The sequence below is a fragment of the Engystomops pustulosus genome, chromosome 3, assembly GCF_040894005.1.
Source record: "Engystomops pustulosus chromosome 3, aEngPut4.maternal, whole genome shotgun sequence".
Lineage (NCBI taxonomy): Eukaryota > Metazoa > Chordata > Amphibia > Anura > Leptodactylidae > Engystomops > Engystomops pustulosus.
In genome coordinates this window covers 95187774-95210076 of record NC_092413.1, presented here as the reverse complement: position 1 = coordinate 95210076, position 22303 = coordinate 95187774, and the positions used below count along the sequence as shown (strand labels likewise).

The 22303-nt window shown below is 42.1% G+C and overlaps 1 pseudogene; it reads right to left on the bottom strand.

Annotated features, from left to right (window-relative positions):
- Positions 1 to 21345, bottom strand: part of LOC140121653 (pantetheinase-like) — a 30570-nt pseudogene extending 9225 nt beyond the window's left edge.
- Between the last annotated feature and the right edge of the window lie 958 nt (positions 21346 to 22303).

Here is a 22303-nt window from a genome sequence, read left to right as displayed (position 1 = left end):
TCGGATGTAAACAAAGATGGCGGCGTTGCCATTATAGGGGGTCTGTATATAGTTATTATAGGGGGACTGTATGTAGTTATTATTGGGGGACTGTATGTAGTTATTATAGGGGGACTGTATATAGTTACTATAGGGAGACTGTAAATAGTTGTAGGGGGATGAATATAGTTAATGCTGTGGGACTGTATATAGGTAATGTTGGAACTCTATATAGTTATTTCTGGGGGACTATACATAGTTATTACTGGGGGCTGTATAGTGATTACTGTGGGAGCTGTATATAGTAATTACTGGGAGCTGTATACAAAGATTGCTGGGGAAGCTGTATACAGTGATTGCTGGGGGGCTGTATATAGTGATTGCTGGATGAGCTGTATATAGTGATTGCTGGGGGAGCTGTATATAGTGGTTGCTGGAGGAGCTGTATATAGTGGTTGCTGGGAACTGTATATAGTGATTTCTTGGGGCTGTATATAGTGAATACTGGAGGCTGTATACAGTGAATACTGGGGGCTGTATATAGTGATTACTGGAAAGGCTGCGGAGTGGTATATAGCGATTGCTGTCCCCTGTCTGGACAACTTTCAATGAGGGCCCCCCAACATATTTTGCACCCATGGGCCACCACCAACCTTAATCCGGCCCTGTTGAGCAGGCATTTGTGGAACTATAGTGGTAGTGCATAGCCCAAGTTGTATAATTGATAGACTATATACATCTGGGTGGCCCAGTCCTAATGCTGCATAGACATACTTGTATCCCCATTACAGTTATAGAGGTTTAGTGCTGTGTACTAAGGTACATGAGAGAAGGGAGAATAGTGTGCCCCTGCCAGACAACCTAGGATTAGAGAAACTCTTGAGCAGTTTAACCCTTAGGTCAAAGTGATCATAGAGGGAATTAATACTTCTGTAAAACACCCCGCAATATTGGGTGTTGGTGCATTACATGGCAGCTGAGGAACCTAATGGAGAGTCCGAAAATGTAAAGGAAAAAAGTAAAACATTAATTAATAATAATAATAATAATTCACCACCACCCCCTAAGAAATGTTTAATGCTATTGAAAGTTGTGCTTTATATATAGATATAAAAAAACTATATAAATGTGGTAATGGCATTATCCTCTCAATAATTATATGTAGCCCATATTTGATGTACTTAACATTATGAACTGTCCCACAAAACACTAACAGGCCCTTATACAATTGCATCCACAGTAAAATGAAAATGTATGGGCTTTTGGTATCCGACAAGGGAAAAACACATTCTATGAGACAATGCATATGAATGCTTACCTCAATATAAAAGACTTGGTGTGGCCCATGGTAGCCATTATAGGCACCAAGTATATAGACCTCATCATCCCTCTTCTCCAGCATGCTATAATTCAGGTGGCAACAGAGATGATGGTGGCAGACTGAAGCACACCCTTGTAGTTCTGTTAGCGCAGTCATGGTATAGTTATCCAACATAAGTTTGCCACTGAACACTTTGCTGCTTGGTAAAGGTTTCTTAATCTGGGAAGCATACTCATCCCATTGGACAGGAGAACATTCAGTGCTGTTTCTTGTGTGGGAATTTAGTTCAGATATAAGCAAGTGACCGTCATTGACTGTATTGTTGTAGTAATATGGTCCAAGCTTATCTGGAGCAAATATTCCACTTCCTTTGAGAAAAGATTATTATAGTAAGATGAACATTGTACTGTTGTTGCATTCTTAACATTTGCAATATAATATATAATGCACCTATCCACAATATGTAATAACATCTATTTCCTAATCTGACACTATTGATAATCCTTAGGGTGGCTTCACACTGGCGTTTTTTTCACATCAGTGAAATCAGTTTTCCACTGAACCCATTTTGGCTTATAGACGCATACATATTGGTTTTCTCTTCCTGGTTCCAGTGATTTTTCACTGATGCTTTACTGAACCCTTTTTTCAATGGGCTCTTTCACACTTCAGTTTTTTTAACTTATCAGTGATTAGTTTAGAAGCTGTTCTTTTTGAGTTCATTGACAACAACTAAAAGACTAGTGAAAGAAAAGTGAAAAGAACAAGTGAAAGAAAAGTGTGAAAAAGCCCATTGGAAGTAATTGGTCAGTTAGGCATCAAGGGATATCACTGGAGCCAGGAAAAGAAAACCAATCTGTATGTGTCCATAAGCCAAAATGGGTTCAGTGGAAAATCCTGGATTTGAAAAAAAAAAAAACACCAATGTGAAACCACCCTTAGAATGGGTCATCAATATCAGATTGGTGTGAGCCCAACTGATGAAGGATGAAGGATTGTAAACCAAGCACACTGGCATACAGATATGTTCCCCCCTTTCTATGCCCTTGTTTTTAAGAAAAAGAAAAAAGGCTTTAAAATCTGCAAATGAGCTTGAGGTGCTCCAGGCTCCTTTAACACTTGTGAAGCCCAAAGCCCCTCAGGCAAATTTCCATAATTTTAAAAGCCTTTATTGTCTACGGGGGTGGCCCTGCTAATATACTGGCTGATGATGTGGTCCTGCTACTATATTGGCTAATGCTGTGGCCCTGCTACTATATTGTCTAATGCTGTGGCCATGATACTATATTGGCTGCTGCGGTGGCCCAGCTACTGTGCAAGTCCTGGTACTATATTTTGGTTACTGTGGGGGCCCTGTTACTATATTGGCTACTGTGGGGGGCCCTGTTATTTTATTGGCTACATTGAGGCAGAATTGTGAACTCAAGGAGCAACAGTACTAAGTTTGTGCTTGGAGTTTGAGGACATGATGATGAATTGAGGAACCTAAGATTATTGTGCTGCAGAGAAAAGTCATGCCTGGAAGTAGCTGACATGGCATTATAAGTCATAGAAGAAGGGAACTCATCCAATTAGACATCATCTCTAAGTCACCAGGTTGCATCTCTTTTTGTAATTCAATTTACCTGTAGTTCTATGTGATCTGGTGGACTGCTGCTGTCAATCAATTGTTGAGACAATTCAGTAGCATTACAAAAAGCCTCAGTGTAGCCCACAAATTATTGTCAACCAGGTTTTACCTTTCTCCCTGTCTGTAGTGTGCCCCTAGTTAGGATTAGACTCCATCAGAGTGTATTTTAGCACAGGCCTGGGACAGGAGAAATGGTATCACCAAGTTGTCAATTTATTCATACTAATACAGGATACAAAATTTACAGAAAAGGGTCATTTGATACAGAACAAGAATACAGATCTGACATAACTCTGGTATTGTATTTATGTACTGTATGTATGTACATTTATGTACTTTCTTTTACATTTTTTTTAGGTATTAACGCATAACTAAACTATATAAATTTGGTAAATCCTTGATCTTACTGATATAGAGGATAAAGAGGAGGTGTCATCTAGACTACATAGTGAAAACCATAAAAACTATGGCACCGCTGTTTTTTTCATTAATACACCACATTTGTGATTTTTATTTCCAAAGTACACTGAAAAGAGTATTAAATGGGTACACTAGAAAGTGAAGATAATGAGCCCTCATATCGGTCTGTAAAAAATAAAAAAGATATGGCTTTTGGAAGGAAAGGAGTGAAATATGGTAACATAAAGACTGAAAAGGGCTGATAAGACGCGTCTTACTATAGGACGCACCCCAGATTTAGGCTTCCAAAAAAAAGGAAAAATATATTTTACACCAATTAAAATTGGCACTAAAGCAAAGCACACACAGACATATATTTGCACACATAGCTCAGCTACACACACAGAACCACACACACAGCTTAGCTACACACACAGACCCACACACTCAGCTCAGCTACACACACAGAACCACACACACAGCTCAGCTACACACACCGAACCACACACACAGCTCAGGTACACACACCGAACCACACACACAGCTCCGCTACACGCACCGAACCACACACACAGCTCCGCTACACACACAAAACCACACACACACCTCAGCTACCATTCCCCTTCTTTTTACCCTGTCCCAGGGCAGCATGGCAGTATCAGACCTGTGGTGATGTAAGAAACATGTGATCAGTCACATGATGCTGACATCACCACAGGTCCTGTACCTGTAGGAAGAAAGCAGTACGGAGCCTCTCCTCTCTGGGAGATCGGGTGCAGCTGTATATCAGGGCATCACCCGTTCTACATTACAGGGTCAGGAGGGTCTGGCAGTGCTGGATCCTCCTAACCTTCGGTCTATAAGACGCAGGCACTTTTTTGCAACATTTTTTCTTGCTAAAAAGTGCGTCTTATAGTACAAAAAATACCGTATTTTGCATACTACATGTTAAAATAAATTATACACCATATAATCAACCATTGGCATTGCAGCAATGCAAAGATGACAGTTCAACATACCCTGAACAAAATGACATGGAATGTATTTGGGGACTGCAGGAATACTGTGTCAGTCCCCTTGTGGAAAATATTGATAGCCTTGAGGCATATAGCCGTTGGGCTAATGACTGCTCAAAGGTGGCTAGCAGTCAGAATACAATAGAATGTATGTGGCCCCTTTAATTAGTGGTTGCTTTTGCCTCTGATCTTCATGTATGAGAGGGACATGTGCTGGGGCTGCGGTTAGTAACTTGGGTGCTACACATGGTGAACATAAGCTTAAAGGGAACCTGTCACCAGGCAAATCGATATATAAAACCCAATAAGTACCTTGTAGGCCTGGTTGCCTGTGTGCCGGACATGTCTTTATAAATCGAGACCCTTGCCTGCAGCCAGAAGAATTATGTTATATTCATGGTCCGCTTCCAGTCAGGGGGGTGGGGTTTCAGGCACAGCAGTCAAGGAGGTGATGGCCCTCACAGCCGCATCTTTACATAACTGCACCTCCTTATCTCCCTGTAATCTCCATCTCTCAATTTTCATGCATGTGCTGGTCATCTGTGCTCCGACCCTGCGTGTACGTGGAGGGAGAAAGGCACACTGCACGTGCGTGAGAGTTGGGACAACACCACAACAGGCCAAGGAGAGGACAAGAGGCCAGACCATAAATATACGTTAATTTTTCCTGCTACAGGCAGCGGTCTCAATTTGTGAAGACATATCTGACACACCAGCCCCACAAGGTACTTGTTGTGGTTTTATATCGATTCGCCTGGTGACAGGTTCCCTTTAAATAACCTGCACAGCAGAGACTAACGCTGTTCTTCATCGGTTTTCCCTCCCTCCCTTTTATATAGTTTTTTCGTTTACTTCTGTTACAGCAGGCGGTTTTTCAGGGGTAACACTGCTACATGCCCTTAGATAAGGCAGCATACAGAGTTTTATCTGGTGTTCTGTAAAGTGGAATGGTTAAAAAATGTTTATATATTCAAATAAAGAAATGGTTAAATTATTTATGATTTCAATAAAGCTGTGGCTTACCCCGAGTCAACCCACAGTTTAAAAAGGTTTTCTTTGTGGTTATTTATGTTTGAACTATGCAGTACTAAAAGGGCCAATGCTGCTCCGAGTTAAATAGCATTATTTTTTGAGCAGTCTGCATTAGAATAATTTTCAAAAATCGTAAAATCATACAAAATCACAATTTTAATGTACAGTTCATTGCTAATAAGAAGAATTTGAGATTTTTATAACTAACCTGTCATGTCCAGGCTAATATTGTGTACATTAGATGATAAGAGATTGACTCTCATTGCCAGTGCCCATGATGAATGAAACTGAATAGCACTATAGTGAGGGAGAGTATTAAACCATGCATTTGTGAAAATAACTGTATCCACATTATGGTCAGTAACTAGGATTACTGCAGGGTTATAGAACAGTATGTCATAACAGATAATGATACCAAATCTCCCAAAAGGTGTGTCAAATGTACTGATCTCTGGTTCTTCTGGAACATTAAATAGGGATTCACCTAAAAAGAGATGATACTGTAAAAAAAAAAAAAGAAATGTAATTAAAATACATAAAAATGACAATTTAAATGACTGAAAAATTCACATGTTGAAAATCTTGGATTCTGGCTATTTATTCCCATTCATATATACTGTATATATAGTCGAGTATAAGCCTAGTTTTTCAGCACAAAAAATGTGCTGAAAAACCCTAACTCGGCTTATACTCAAGTCAAGGGGGGAAAAAAACTAAAAGTGAACCTTGCCCGGCATCCATCGCGGCTCCGACATGGGGTCCTGGTCCGTCACTGTCTTCGGGACGTCAGCCGCATCGGCACACACTATAATGTCAGCTTTCAGCTGACGTCATGGTGCCTGCGACGGATCGGGAAGGGCTGGCAGGCTATATACTCGAGGGGGCAGGCAGGCTATATACTTGAGGGGGCAGGCAGGCTATATACTCGAGGGGGCAGGCAGGCTATATACTCGAGGGGGGCAGGCAGGCTATATATTTGAGGGGGCAGGCAGGGCATAATATTCAAGGGGGCAGGCAGGCTATATATTCAAGGGGGCAGGCAGGCTATATATTCAAGGGGGAAGGCAGGCAATATACTCGAGGGGGCAGACAGGCTATATACTCGAGGGGGCAGGCAGGCAGCCTGTATAATCCAGGGGGTGGCAGGCTATATACTTGATGGGGCTGGCTGGCTATATACTCCAGGGGGCTGGCGGGCTATATCCTTTAGGGGGCTGGCGGGCTATATCCTCCAGGGGGCTGGCAGGCTCTATACTGGGGGGGCTGTGACCAATGCATTTCCCACCCTGGGCTTATACTCGAGTCAATAGGTTTTCCCAGTCTTTTGTGTCAAAATTAGGGGTCTCGGGTTATACTCGGGTCGGCTTATACTCAGGTATATACGGGTATATCTATTATTTTATAGAAATTAAGAATAAAACAAGGGGAATACATTATTCTCTCCTCAGAATAGTGGCCTAATAATTAAGAAATGCATGCCTAATAAAGTATTCCTTATAAATTGCCCCTGCACAAAGAAAATCAACTGTGGTGTATATAATACCAGTCTGCATGTATTCTCTTTATTGTGTTTCATTATTGTGGTGTGAACAGCACCCCCTACAAAAATGATCGTGACTTACCTTATGATAACGTGCTAAAAGTTTTCCTTCTGGACCAAACACAACAGTAGTATCATAGAAATAGTATCCATCTGGTGGACATCGGGGGTCACTAGCATTACAGTGTTTTTTGTCTCCAAAATTTGCAGCAAAATAAATTGAATTATGTTTTGCAATACAACTCAGCCTTTCCTGTACTGGTGCTTGTCCAAATCTAAATACATTTGCAGTAAAAGGGAGATCATGTTATTTATCTTTTCACATATAAAAAAACCTACAGAAGAAATGCAATAAACATCACAATTCTGTAAACATCACAATGTTTTCTACATTTATTTTAGTGTATCGTTAAAAATGTTAAAAGCCTCAACTTCCCCTTTCCTTCTCCTCCCTCAGGTGAAACGGGACGTTTACATACACTATATAAAGACGCATATGCGTATTTTCTCTTATTATCGGACATTAAATCAGAATAAACCTTTTCCATTTCAGTTTAACAAAATTATTTATGTTTGCCAAATGAATAATGAAATATATAGTTTTAAGGCATTTTTATTACTTTCTGCAAAGCCAGTTTACTATGCATTCAAAATATTTGGGACAGTCCATATGATAATGTCATGTCTTTGGAAGCTACTGACATGTTTATTGCCAACATCTGAGTTAATTAGAGAAATATGTGTGAATGTATTTTAAGGCACACTGAAAACACACACTTTTTTGTGTAAAATCATGGGGAAGTTCTAAAGAAATCAGCCAAGATATCAGGAAGAAAATTGTGGATTGCACAAGTATGGTTCATCCTTGGGTGCAATTTTCAGATACCTGAAGGTGCCTCGTTCATCTGTAAAAACATTTATATGAAAGTACAAACAGGATGGAAATGTCGAGCTATCATACCACTCAGGAAGGAGATAGGTTCCGTGTCCCAGAGATGAACAAGCTTTGGTTCGGAAATTGCATATTCACCAAGAACAAAAGACCTTATGAACATCCTGTCTGAAGCTAGTAAAAGTGTGTCGTTATCCACAGTGAAAAAATGACTGTATCGAAATCTGCTAAAAGGCCACTCTGGCATCAAGAAGCCATTACAAAGCCGTGATAAAAATCACGGCAGGAAGGGACAGAGGTTGGGACAAGCTCAGGTCACACTATCCCCTGTCTCCTGTGTTACCCAACCCTAACAGGCGGCTTATAAACATGGAACAGTTACAGGAGGAATACAGGAGGAATAAGCCCATATTCCTACCAAATATTGTGAGAAGCCTGTGGAAGGTTATCCAAAACGTTTAACCCAAGTCATACAGTTTAAGGGCAACGGTACCAACTGGTAATGAAATGTATTTAAACTTTTGACTTTGCAAAAATTTATAAAATCACCATATTAAAATCTGTCTGTCATTATTCTGGTATTTGGCAAATATAAATAATTTTGGTAAACCTAACTGACCTAAATGCGAAAGGTTTATTCTGATTTCAAATAAGATAGTGAGAAAAACATCATATGTGTCTTATATATAGTGCATGAAAACTTCTGGTTTTAACTATATAGATCATGAGTTTTATACAAACTGGGTAAAATTCTCATATGGCTAAAATTTTGGTAAATGGGAGATTCTTGGATTAAAGTGCAGTAAATTAAAAATGACAATAAACATGGGGTTTTAGAAACTATATTTTTAACATACATTGCTATATAGGTTAGCCTCTAATTGAAGCTTCACAATTTTGGTATCATTGCAATGCCTGGTATGAGACCACTTGCCAATGCCACTACTACATAATACCTACATGTGGAGAATCCCAGTAGCATCCCTTCAGTCATCAAAGCATTTGTGTTGTATGGCACAAATCATGGAAAGGAAAATGTTTGGCTTGGAACTGGCATTCCACTAAGGGAAATGGGATGATTGGGGTGATTATCAGGGCTCTTAGAGAGTCCTGCATGTCCTGCCACAAGAAACTCTACAAACCTTGTTGGAGCACAGAAAGGCGTTCACCAAGCTGTTGCCAAAAAGTTAGAAGCTAGGTACATATTATTGACTAGGTCCCATCTAATAGATCAAAAATGTCAAGAGCAGATGAAGCAAAGGTAGCATCAAATAAAATTTCCACATTCACTAAGCTCATCGGCATGACCCAACTGAACAGGGCACACCCTACTCCAGGCGGTTTTCTCCCCGACAACGATCACTGGTATCCTGCACTCCGCTCTCCAAATACAGAAGACCCGGCAAAGCATTACAGGACTAAAGTGAAGCTTAATTAGTGTTAGGCTTCACTAAGCTCTTCCCCTTGCTCCCAGCACTCTAGACAGGGTGTATGGAGGTGTCTGCTGCATCTCAGGCATCTCACCAGACTCAAGGAGGAGATTGCAGCAGACTTGGAAGAAAACATGGTTACAGACTCCAGCTGTAGTGTGAGTGGGGGAGGAGGCAGTTAGCTCTGCATACTGTAATTGGGATACAGGCAGGAGCTCCTGTATACTATGAGTGGGGAAAGATCAAGTGTTACTGTATACTGTGAGTGAGGATGTGCAGGTGGTCCTCTATACAGTTAGTGGTGGTGGTGTTGTTGTGGCACAGTGGGATCCTATAAAATATGCTGGTCGCATTTCTGTATCCATGTAATGCACTGGTTTCAGAAAAACTTCGGTTCTGCATGAATCCGTAGTTTACAGTGATTCGTGTGAACAATTTTTTTTTTCACCTTTATTGTCAAAATGGCTGCAAGCACAACATGTTACATGGGACACAGAACTCTGGGAAGTTCACAGTCGTGGCCAGAAGTTTTGAGAATGATACAAATGTTAATTTTTACAAAGTCAACTGCATCAGGTTTTATAATGGCAATTTGCATATACTCCAGAATGTTATAAAGAGTGATCAGCTTAACAGCAATTAATTTCAAAGTAAATATTTGCCTAGAAAATGAACTTTTTCCCCTAAAACACATTTCAACTTCATTGCAGGCCTGCCTTAAAAGGCAGCTAACATCTTTTTAGTGATTGCTCCATTAACACATGTGTGGGTGTTGAGGAGGACAGGGCTGGAAATCAATCTGTCATGATTAAGTAAGATGCTTGGCAGCATTGTTTCTCTTCTGTTAACCATGGTTATCTCTAAAGAAACATGTGCAGTCATCATTGCACTGCACAAAACTGGCCTAACAGGGAAGAATATCGCAGCTAGAAAGACTGTACCTCAGTCAACAATCTATCGCATCATCAAGGAATTCAAGGAGAGAGGCTACATTTTTGCCAAAAAGGCTCCCATGTGCCCAAGAAGGACCAACAAGCGCCAGGACTGTCTCTTAAAAGTGTTTCAGCTTCAGGATCGGGCTACCAGCAGTGCAGATTTTGCTCAGGAATGGCAGCAGGCAGGTGTGAGTGCAACTGCACACACAGTGAGGCGGAGACTCTTGGAGCAAGGCCGGGTGTCAAGAAGGGCAGCAAAGAAACCACTTCTCTCCAGAAAAAACATCAGGGACAGACTGATATTCTGCAAAAAGTTCAGGGAGCGGACTGCTGAGGACTGGAGTTAAGTCATTTTCTCTGATGAATCCACTTTCCAATTGTTTGGAACATCTGGAAAATAGCTTGTTCAGAGAAGACAAAGTGAGCGATACCACCAGTCTTGTCTCATGCCAACTGTAAAGCATCCTGCAACCATTCATGTGTGGGGTTGCTTCTTAGCCAAGGGAATCCGCTCTCTCACAGTCTTGCCTAAAAACACATCCATGAATAAAGAATGGTACCAGAATGTCCTCCAAGAGCAACTTCTCCCAACCGTCCAAGAGCAGTTTGGTGATCAACAATGCCTTTTCCAGCATGATGGCGCACCTTGCCATAAAGCAAAGGTGATAACTAAATTGCTCAGGAAACAAAACATAGAAAATTTGGGTCCATGGCCTGGAAACTCCCCAGATCCTAACCCCATTGAGAACTTGTGGTCAATCATCAAGAGACGGGTGGACAAACAAAAACCAACAAATTGTGAAAAAATGCAAGCATTGATTGTTCAAGAATGGACTGCTATCAGTCAGGATTTGCTCCAGAAGTCGATTGAGAGCATGCCAGGGTGAATTGCAGAGGTCCAGAAGAAGAAGGTTCAACACTGCAAATATTGACTTGCTGCATTAACTCATTCTAACTGTCAATAAAAGCTTTTGTTACTCATAATATGATTGCACTTGTATTTCTGCATGTGACAAAAACACCTTACAAACACACATAAAAACCAGAGGGCAACAGATCATGTGAAAATATAATTTGTGTCATTCTCAAAACTTTTGGCCATGACTGTCTGCAGTTCCTGGAGTGATTTTTTTCTCGAAAGTCAAGGGTTTCACTTCCTGTGGTCCTTTATACCCCAAATTTCAAGTGTTTTTTGTTGATAAAGCAGATATCAAGAAATCCGTGTCAAATCAACACAGTTGATAAACCAATATGTCGGACAGAGAGGTGGCAGGTAGTGCAGACACAGGTCGCAGCACAGTAAGGGGACGTTGCAGCAGGGGTGTATCTGTTAGGCCAGAACTGCCGGTGTGTTGATTAACAACCCAAAGGTTCTCGATTGATTGACTAGGTCACCCACTTCCTCCCAAATGACATCTGACAACCCAAGCCAAGAGTCCATGGGTTCGTCAAATACAACCCTTAGTTTGCATGGCCCAGGAGCAGGTCAGCGGTCCTCGTCTGTACTAAACTAGCCTCTGTCCTGTTCATTTCCCTCAGCCATAGATCTACTAGGTGGTCTGGGCTCAGTGCCACTATACAACGAACAGTCAGAAGCTGCTTGGCAGTGGAGAGGTGGGGCAGACATCCGCTGCTTCATGCACTAGGCGGGAAGGTAGAGACATGGAGAGTTGCATGGGAGGTTATGTTGCACTTGCAAGTAGTCAGGCTGTGCATACTAAGACTTTTGAGGAGAATAGCCATTAGACAGGAGAATAGACAGTAAAACACAAATCGTTGATGATGTAGCTGATCGCACTTGGGAGCCAGGTGAAGCCAAGGCCTAATCATCATCATCGAGAAAAGAGGGTGTTAGCTTGTATGTCAGGCAGCAAGTCGCTACTGTGGCCATGAGTCAGCAGGTGGGCAGCAGTGCGAGAATGGGAGCCAAACAGCTGCAGGGTACAAAACCCGCTTTGCAGGTCCAGGTAAGCAGTGGCACAGGGGCTCAGCGAGGTAGCAGCGTTAGTAGTCACTCAGTGCAGAGTGTTGGCGGTAAAATCACCTTCTCCGCATAGTGGCGTTTTTTTTTTGTTAAGACACCAGAGGAACCAAGTGTGTGTATATGTAGAATCTGCGAGCAAAAAGTGAAGCATGGCCAGGGAGCTGACCTTGGCACCACGGCCCTGCATCAACACATGTAGCGTCAGCATCCAATGGCCTGGGAGAAACGTGGTGGTCCATCCTTCAGCAACAGCAGCAGCACATAGTGGCACACATTGCCGAAGGGAGACGTTTGTCTTTGTCATCATCTCCTGGTCCAGATGCTCCTGCTCCTCGCTACGCATGGTGGCAGCATTTGTTGAAGAAGGTGATTACAAAGAGACAGCTGTATGCGTCCAGCCACCCTAAGGTGCAGAAGCTGACCGTGCTCCTGTTCAAGTTGTTGGTACTGCAGTCCCTCCCTTTCCAAGTCGTGGACTCTGCACCCTTCAGAGAACTAATGGCTTGTGCCGAACCGAGGTGGAGAGTTCCAAGCCGAATAAAGCTTTTCCAAAAAGGCAGTACCAGCCCTTCTCAAATATGCAGAACAGAAGGTGGGCCAGTTCTTGAGCTTATCGGTTTCTTCCAAGGTGCATGGCAGCACGGACGTGTGGAGCTGTAACTACGGTCAGGGCCAGTACATGTCCTTTACGGCAGACTGGGTGAATGTGCTTCCCACCCAGCCACACCAACAACTTGACTCCTCCTTCTCCACCACAACCTCAGCCTCCACAAATTTAAGTGCAGCGGTGCACGCAGTTGGCTGGGCGAAAGAAGTCACACAGGGGAGGAACTGCTCTGCGTCATGCAAGAAGAAATCAATGTGTGGCTTTCTCCGCAAAAACTACAAATCGAAATCATGGTGACAGACAATGGGAGGAACATGGTATCCACGCTGCACCAAGGAGGGATGGTCCACGTGTTCAATCTGGTTGTCAAAAGGTTCCTGAAGTCTTGCAGCCATCTGCAAGACATTCTAAAAATGGCCAGCAAACTGTGCATTCACTTCATACATTCTTTTAAAGCCAAGCACACCCTCCTCGAGTTGCAGCGGCAGAACGGCCTTCCCAAACATAGGCTGATATGCGATGTTTCCACACATTGGAATTCCAGCCTCCATATGTTAGACCATGTATGACCATGATTTTTTGATGAAGCAAGCGGACAGGAGTACTCCCCTGTGTAACCCTGTGCAGCTCATGCGTGACACCTGCCGTTTGCTCAGGCCCTTTGAAGAGGCCATGTTACTTGTCAGTCTGGACTACGGGATGAATAATGTCATACCACTGCTTCATGTCCTGGAACAGATGCTGCACCTGAGCACAAGCAGAGTCCGGTGAAATTAGTGGTTTTTATACTCAGGTGACAGGAGAGGAGGAGCAGGAGAGGAGGAGGAGGTAGAAGACGAGGCAGATGACCCAGAAGCACCGTGGCAGTATACAGTGGAGATGGAGGCCGGAGGTCCCACAGAGTCACTTGCTCAGATGGCCCGCAGCATGCTGCTTTGCCTAACTAGTGACAGCCGAATAGTCAACATCCGGCATGGGGATGACTTTTGGCTCTCCACCCTCTCGGACCCTCGCTACTGGTCCTAAATGGTTGCCTTTTTTCCAGCTGCCGAGAGTGAGCAACAACTGGTGTACTATAGAGAAATGTGCGTCATTGTCCATCCTTTAGTAAAATAAATAAAGGAAAAAGTTCTTGAGTAGTGATGGGGCGCTAATAAAAACAATCCCAAGGAACAAAAACGAGTCCAAAGTGCAGTTTATTCTTTAAATGTTAATATTTAAATGCCAAAGCACCATTAAACAATTAGAATCAAAACATATGAATTGAGCTGAAATTATTATTTCAAAATACAGACAGGAGTAGAATAAAAATATTAGTAACATCATAGGAATAAATATACCTTCAAAGAGCCTACCCGGAAATAAAGTGCAATAGGACTGGTTGTTGTCAGCAGCGTACTCACGGTTTCCATGTAAACTGGCGCGAATTTGAGAGTCGTTTCTAGTAGTACAGGTACACGCATGTGCACAGATTGCGAAGCAACGCCGTGGTTTGCCGTGTCACAGCGCATGTGCAGAGGAGGAAGCGTAAAAGCGCATGCGCAGAAGAGAATCCAATGTGTAGAGATGTAGTCAAGGTGACGTACACAGTAACTTAGCAAAATACAAACTACTCTAAAATAGAGTAATAAATTTCAATGTATATCCCTACACAATACTTTATGTTAGATATGTTATGTGTTGTGTAGGGATATAAAATATTACTCTATTTTATGATTTATTGCCATTGCAAATGTAATACCTCAATTTTAATATTTAATATTTAGTTTTTAACATGTTCCTTTTCCATTTCGTCGGGCCCATACAAACTGGGGTTTCAGTGACGTAACTTGACGTTGATGGGCCCCAGTGCAAAGTCTGTGCCAGGGCCCCTACTATAATGTATGGTTTATAGTAATAGTCTTCTCAAATGGGAAAGTGACACCATAAGGGCCCCCTAAAGCTCTTGGGCCCGGGTGCGACCGCATCTTCTGCAACCCCTCAAGTTACGCCCCTGTGGAGTTTGAATGTAGTTTTTATGTTGCTAAATTACTGTGTACGTCACCTCGACTACATCTCTACACATTGGATTCTCTTCTGCGCATGCGCTTTTACGCTTCCTCCTCTGCACATGCGCTGTGATACGGCAACCCACGGCATTGTTGCGACTGCGTGTACCGGTACTACCGGAAACAACTCTTGATTTGCGCCAGTGCCATGAGTACGCTGCTGACAACAACCAATCCTATTGCACTTTATTTCCAGGTAGGCTCTTTGAAGGCATATTTATTCCTATGATGTTACTAATATTTTTATTCTACTCCTGTCCATATTTTGAGAAAGGGTCATAGTACCCGAAACGCGTAAATAGGACTTTTTAATTTCAGCTCATTTTATATGTTTTGATTCTTATTGTTTAATGATGCTTTTGCATTTAAATATTAGCATTTAAAGAATAAACTGCACCTTGGACTCGTTTTTGTTCCTTGGGATTGTTTTTATTAGCGCCCCATCATTGCTCAAGAACTTTTTCCTTTATTTATTTTATTATCACTGGCATCACTTACGGATGACTGGTATTTTGAGCCTTGGGAGCTGCTTTTCATCCATCCTAGGAACTAGTGTCTGCTGATCCAACCATTTCACTGGGCTACTTGACTGGACCCCAGGTTGGGCAATATATGCGCTATTTGAAGAATTCACAAGGTGAGCACATTTATGTTACCATATTCTAAAGAATCTACTTAGACGATATCACCCAAGGCGCCGCTCCTTGTGCCTCTTTTTTTCTTGTTTCTCATTGTCTATCCTCTGTCAGGTCTGACCAGGGGATTCCTGGCAGTCATCGCTCACATACTACTGCCACGACTGCTGTGGGGAGATGGGGGGGTAGGGGCAGTAGCAGCTCCATCAGCAGCAGCTTAATTCTGGAGTCCTTAATGAGCAGCTTCCTTCACCCGCTTAGTGAGGGTAGCCTCCACCAGCAGCAGCAGGACGTGGAGCAGACCCTGCACCAGCAGGTGGTGGCCTACTTGAACAGAACTGTACCACCCCAGGTAGAGGATCCCCTGGACTACTGGGAAGCTAAACTTGATGTGTGGCCGCCACTTGTGGAGTTTGCAGTAGAGAAGCTGTCCTGCCCAGCCAGTAGTGACGCTTCAGAGCAGTGTTCAGTTCATTACCCCAAGGAGAACCCAATTGTCCACTCGTAATCTGGAGAGACTGACGTGAGCTATGACGCCTCCCCCAAATGTTTAGAAATGAGTCTGCATTCTAACTACCTGCCTCGGCCACTATTCTGATGCTGCCACCCGCCTGATGCCACACATTTTCTGCCAGTTGCTCCATCTGCCTCCCACCATCTTTACCAGGGACTGGAATTGTGACCCACCTCCACACTCTGACTTCCTGCTGCTGCTGCTTCCGGTATCTTCACACTCTGTCATTGTCCCACTGCCTACCATGTTGCTGCCACCTCCAGAATTTGTCATTGTGCCACTCTGTGGCCTACCATTTTGATGCCACCTCCACACTCTGTCATTGTGCCACTCTGTGGCCTACCGTGTTGCTGCCTCCTCCAGAATTTGCCATTTGCCACTCTGCGGCCTACTCATCCTGTTGCCAACTGACAGCTGTCTCCCTGGAACAGCCTGTGATTTCCATAATGCTGTTTTCACCCTCCACCAAGTTGCCACTATGTTTGGTTTTCCCCTTCATTTAATCTGTCATAAGGAATGAAAAGCTTTAGGTTTTATAGCCAAAAGCATGGAGGATACAAAACACAGAGGACATGCAAATATCCCATTTGCTGGTCATCTCTGCTCTGGATCAACTCCTGTTTGTTTTTGGCTTAAGCAATACTGATGGATTATTGACCGATTGAAAGCGGACTCTGACGGATGAAAAGAAGGGCAAAATGATCAGCAACGTCAAGGCAAAATTACTGCCGACACCCTCTCCACTCTTTAGGGGGGTTTCTACATGTATCCGCGTTTAACAGAACAGGTTCTGTCGTAATCTATGGAATCATCTGATGTCAGTGTAAAAAGAGTGCACTCCTTTCAAGCTGGCACAGACGTTACCTTGTCAGGCTGCATTCCCTCTTCACTTATTTGGTGAAGTTGGCCCCTGTAAGTGCCCATGGAATTGAAGAGTGAATTCTAAGAGCGGCGGCTGTCATGTGCGTGACATACTAAAACACATAATTGTTTGATGATTAAACCACGCATGCTCTCTGCAGCCAGGAAATACCTGTTTTTTAACGTGATTCGACATGATTCAATTAGGGTCAAAACAAATTTTTCTGGAAAATTTGGCGAACCTGGTCGAATCGAATTTTAATGAATTCGTCAATCTCTAGTCATTATTATTATTATGTTTATTTTTACATTTACAGTAAGTACTGTACCTGTGGGGATCATTGCATGGAATCCAATTGACTGCAGGGTCTGGTATCTTCAAGATACGGAAACACAGTTTCTCTTTCTAACCCAAAACAACATATAGCATATTCAGGTGTCACTATGATGTGTGCTCCCTGCAGAGGCAAAAAATATTTTACTTGAAATGCAGACATAAGTTATGGGAGTGGGGTTGCATTTTCCATACACTACAGTGCTCTTAGCTGTCTTTACTCAACTGCTCAGCAGCTCCCTCCCCTGCTCTGGGAAACTGATGTAGTCTTCAACCAGAAGCTTTTACTTACAGTAAGAGGAGGATATGTGGAGCAGTTCAATGCAATCAATGAATAGAATTAAGGACAGAATAATGAGGATGATGGCACAACAACCCCCAATTAAACAACATCATACATAAATATACTTGAGAGCTGCAACTTGGCATGATCAAAATGCCAAAACCAGTTGAAAGAAAACACAAAAATGCACAAAAAACTGTATAGCTGTTTATAACATTTTTTTTCTATAGGTGAAAACTAACACTACTAACACACATTTATTACATTATTGCAGATGTTTCTCTGCTAATCCTTGGTTATCATCCTATCTCAGCTCTCTCCCATCAGCTTGGCATTTTGGTTAGTAAGAAGGATTTGCAGAGTGAAAGAGTAGGGAACAGGAGATGCAGTCTCTGGAGTAAAAGGTCACAGAAGGATGAGCTGGTTCTGGTCTCTGCTCAGTAGTTACAGGAAGCAGCTCCATCATGTCTGCTCTGTCTATACTCTGCACTTATGTTCCCACACACAGTGCACCTTCTCTCCCTGTAGCTTCTTAGTGTAATAAAGATTCTATTTTCATCCATCAGCTTTCCCTAAACACCACCAACTTCTTTCTAGGCTTTGACAAGGCTATAGTAGGGTCAATTGAGGGAATGGGGTAGGATCAGCACAGAAATATGATACATGGGATGAAGGCTATTTACTTCTGTCTGCTGAGTCTTCTCCAAACTCTGTACTCCCCAACCTGCAATGTCCTGTAATGAGGGGAGAGTTATAGCATCTGATGAACATCCATTATACCAGGTACTGTGTATAGTAATCATAAGGCTTCTTTATATTTGGGCTGTGGAGTTGGAGTCAGAATGAAATAAACTATGACTTCAAAAATATATAATAAATTGTGACAATTTGTTCACTGCAGTATGTGCTCAATACTTTTATTCAGAATTTGGGGAAATTGTGGAAAACCCTATAAATGTCTGTTCTATTCCTGATCTAAAGATGTAGGCTTTTAGCTGAGATGGACTTTTTGTTCATGCTCAGTAGTGAAGCTCCTCCTCTACAGATCAGAGGGGAAGTAATGTCTGACCTTACCTTATAACTGCTAGAATGATTAGGCATTATCTGCCTGAGATTAGACCATTTAACATATCACTTTTTGTTCCACTCTTCAGCCACATACACAAATATTCAGGCTTTCGGCATATTAGGGGATAAAAGGGAATAACTTCTTTTTATCCCCTTATGATTGCTGATCTAATATGTTTTACAGAGGTACTCATGTCTCATTTATTTTAGATCGTAGCACCGTGCCTAATTGCACGTGGTGATCAACTATCCACAATATCCTATATACACCATCCGCCTGAGGCATTTCTACATTACCATTGTGGGTAATGTGTCATCAGAGGCATCTTCATTCACTAATATAAAATATTTATGCAAATGTACGCCACATGATTAATTATTCAAGCATCTGCCGGTACTATTGAGGCCGTTGATGTTCGTATAATGAATAGTGTAGTTTCATTTTCATGCTTATCCTAAGTTAGTGAATGTAGATGCCTCTGATGAGATGGGATCGTGGGGTGTGGGTGCAAGGAGAGGTCTCACGGGCTGAGCCCTCTCCATAGCCGGTAAATCTTTGCTGCATATCGCATGGAGCAAAGGGTCGGCTGTGGGTGCATTGGAGAGGGCTCACGGGATGAGTCTTTGCGCATCTGTGCTGCCATCTTGTTGGAGATTGTCGCTCCCAGCGACGTCATCGGGGAGTGGCGATCAGTTGCCGTGACAGCCTCGACAGTCTGGATTTACCCCATTTATTACTGTGTGCTAATTGCATATTGTAATGTATGAGAATGAAAATCCCCATATACAGGCAGTCCCCGGGTTACGTACAGAATAGGTTCTTTAGGTTTGTTCTTAAGTCGAATTTGTATGTCAGTCGGAACTGTATATTTTTTAATTGTAGTTCCAGCCAAAATTATTTTGGTCTCAATTGGTGACAATTGGGTTTTAAAAATGTTGGTTGGTTATAAGAACCAGGATTAAGAATAAACCTCGATTGCAGACACCTTTGATAACTGTTACAGCTGATCATTTTAGCCTGGGGCTAAAGTACAATAAATTACCAGCATCCAGAGGTCAGTTTGTAACTAGGGGTCGTCTGTAAGTCGGGTGTTCTTAAGTAGGCTACCGCCTGTACTGCCATACATTGGTATAGCTGTATATGATAGGATCAATCAGACAACCAAGAGTTAAATTACCGTAGGGCAGTGATGGCGAACCTTTTAGAGCCTCAGTGTCCAAACTTCAACCAAAAGCCACTTATTTATTGCAAAGTGCCAGCGCAGCAATGTATTTCTCTTTGTTCATTGACAACTTTCAATCCTTCAGCTTCCCAAGGACACCAATGCAGTTGAAAAGAGTAGGGCAAATCCATCTATCATTGTAGGAAGATTCTGCAGGCAGATTCTTTGAGTTCTGTCTGGTGAACTTCATTCTGGGGTGATGGTCTGGGTGCCCACAGAGCTTAGAGTGCCGCCTCTGGCACCCGTGCCATAGGTTCGCCACCCCTGCCCTAGGGGGTCTGAAAAATAGTAAACTTAAAAACATTAAAAAAAAAAATTATAATAAAAAACCTAAAATTTCAAATCACCCCCCTTTCCCTAGAACTGATATAAATGTAAATAAACAGTAAAAATCATAAACACATGGTATGGCCGCGTCCAAACATGCCCGATCTATCAAAATATAATAAAGTTTTTCACTGAGTTTAACCCTGTAACGGAAAATAGCGCCCGAATTTTAAAATGGCACTTTTTTGCCATTTTGAAAAATATAAAAAATTCAATAAAACGTGATCTGAAGGTCGTACAGTCCTAAAAATGCTAGCATTGAAAACTTCATCAGAAGTCGCAAAATATGAAACCACCCACAGCTCCTATACCAAAGTATGAAAAAGTTATTAGCGCCAGAACATGGCAAAATCTTAAAAAACATTTTTATACAGGATGTTTTAATTTTTGTAAATGTATGAAAATATTATAAAGCCTATACAAATTTGTTTTCCCCGTGATCGCACCCACCCAAAGAATAAAGTAGACATGTCATTTGGGGCACACAGGAAAAGCCATAAAATCAAAGCCCACAAGAAAACAGTGCAAATGCATATTTTTCACCAATTTCACTGCATTTGGAATTTTTTTCCTGCTTTACATTACACGGCATGGAATAATAAATACCATCAATATGAAGTGCAATTTGTCACGCAGAAAACAAGCTGTCACAGAGTTTTTTACATGTAAAAATAAAAAAGTTATAGATTTTTGATTGGGGGGGTGAAAAATGGAAATGGAAAAACAAAAAATTTTATGTAAAAAATATATAAATTGTTATGTCTGTTCCAAAGATATCACCAGTTAAAGAAGAGCAGAACAGAACTGTAAACATTGTCTTGGACATTTAGGTAGCAATCATTCTTGGTCATGAAAGGAATAAATGGCACAATCCCCCCCACACACACACACGCACACACACACGCACACACACACGCACACACAAGCTGTGATCATATTAGTCAAAAGCATTGATTTTACTTAATTTTATAAGAATCTTACCTTTTGTGCTGCAGTTTTTACTGCAGTTTCCAACACATCTATATTTCTGTTCATGAGAGCCAAAGCCTCCGTACGAGTTACAGGTACTTGACTTGGGTCTGGGAAAAAAGGAACATGTTCATAGACTGCAGCAACAAATTTATCCATTGAAAAACCATACCTTAGGCTGCAAGCCAAACAGATCAAAATTCTGGAGAAAAACATAGTGCAATGAGTTGCTACAGTAATTGTGACATGCAGCAAAGCACTCAGATACCTAATGAGGCTGTGGATGTGCAATGTGGGAAAACCCCTAGGTAGGAACAGTAGTAGGCATGGTTGTGAAATGTACGCTATGTGCCAGGACATGTCCTGTAAATAATGAGGATTGCGCAGTCATTAAAAAAAAAAAGAAAAACTGGCTGGAATTAGATGGTCAGGTTTAATCTAATGGAATTTTCTCAGTCATTATGGTTATATAGCACTATGGCATCTAATAAATGTAACTGGTGCCAGGATAGGCTAGTTCCAGGACAAAATCTAGCACTTTGCTTTAGTAAATTGCTGTGAGGTTTATTAAACCGGATAATCCAGATAAAATGTGACATTTCAATCTTAATCCCAGAGCTTTTTTCAAACATCAAATTCAGGGTAATTTTCATCACCTGCATGGAGAGTGACCACCTTGTGTCCAAGGAATTTAGAGCATGGGGTGAGGGGTTCCTTCATCCCCAACCTGCTCAAACTTATAATGGAATCGATAACATATGTGACTTTAAAACATACATACTTGACTAACCCATGGCAAAGGTGCCCTATTTTAAGTCGATGCACCATGCTACCTAGGACTACAGGAAGAGTAATAAGCAAGAGCAGATTATAATGTAGGCAGTTTGGGTAGTAGCCCAGGGCCGAAGCCTTCTAGGGGCCCATGGTCACCCACCAATTTTTATACTCAGAAGCACCTTTACCCAAGATATCCTCATACATCTGTACCTGTTGTCAATTCACATGCACACAAGAGCCATTTCAGGACCTTTGAAAGTTCTCCAAAGGTTCTGAAACCACAGATTGAAAGCAGGCGTGTGGGAGGCATTCTAGTACCATATGTAGGAAATTAATTCAAGATGTTTAGGGGCTATAATATTCATACAGCCCAGGGCCCATGGCAGTCTTAATCCGCCGCTGGCAATAATGTGCGGACAGGGCCAGATTGTTATTGGGGCTATTGGAGCACCTGCTCTGGGGCTAGTTCACTAACAGCATCCTTGTAGTATTGAATATC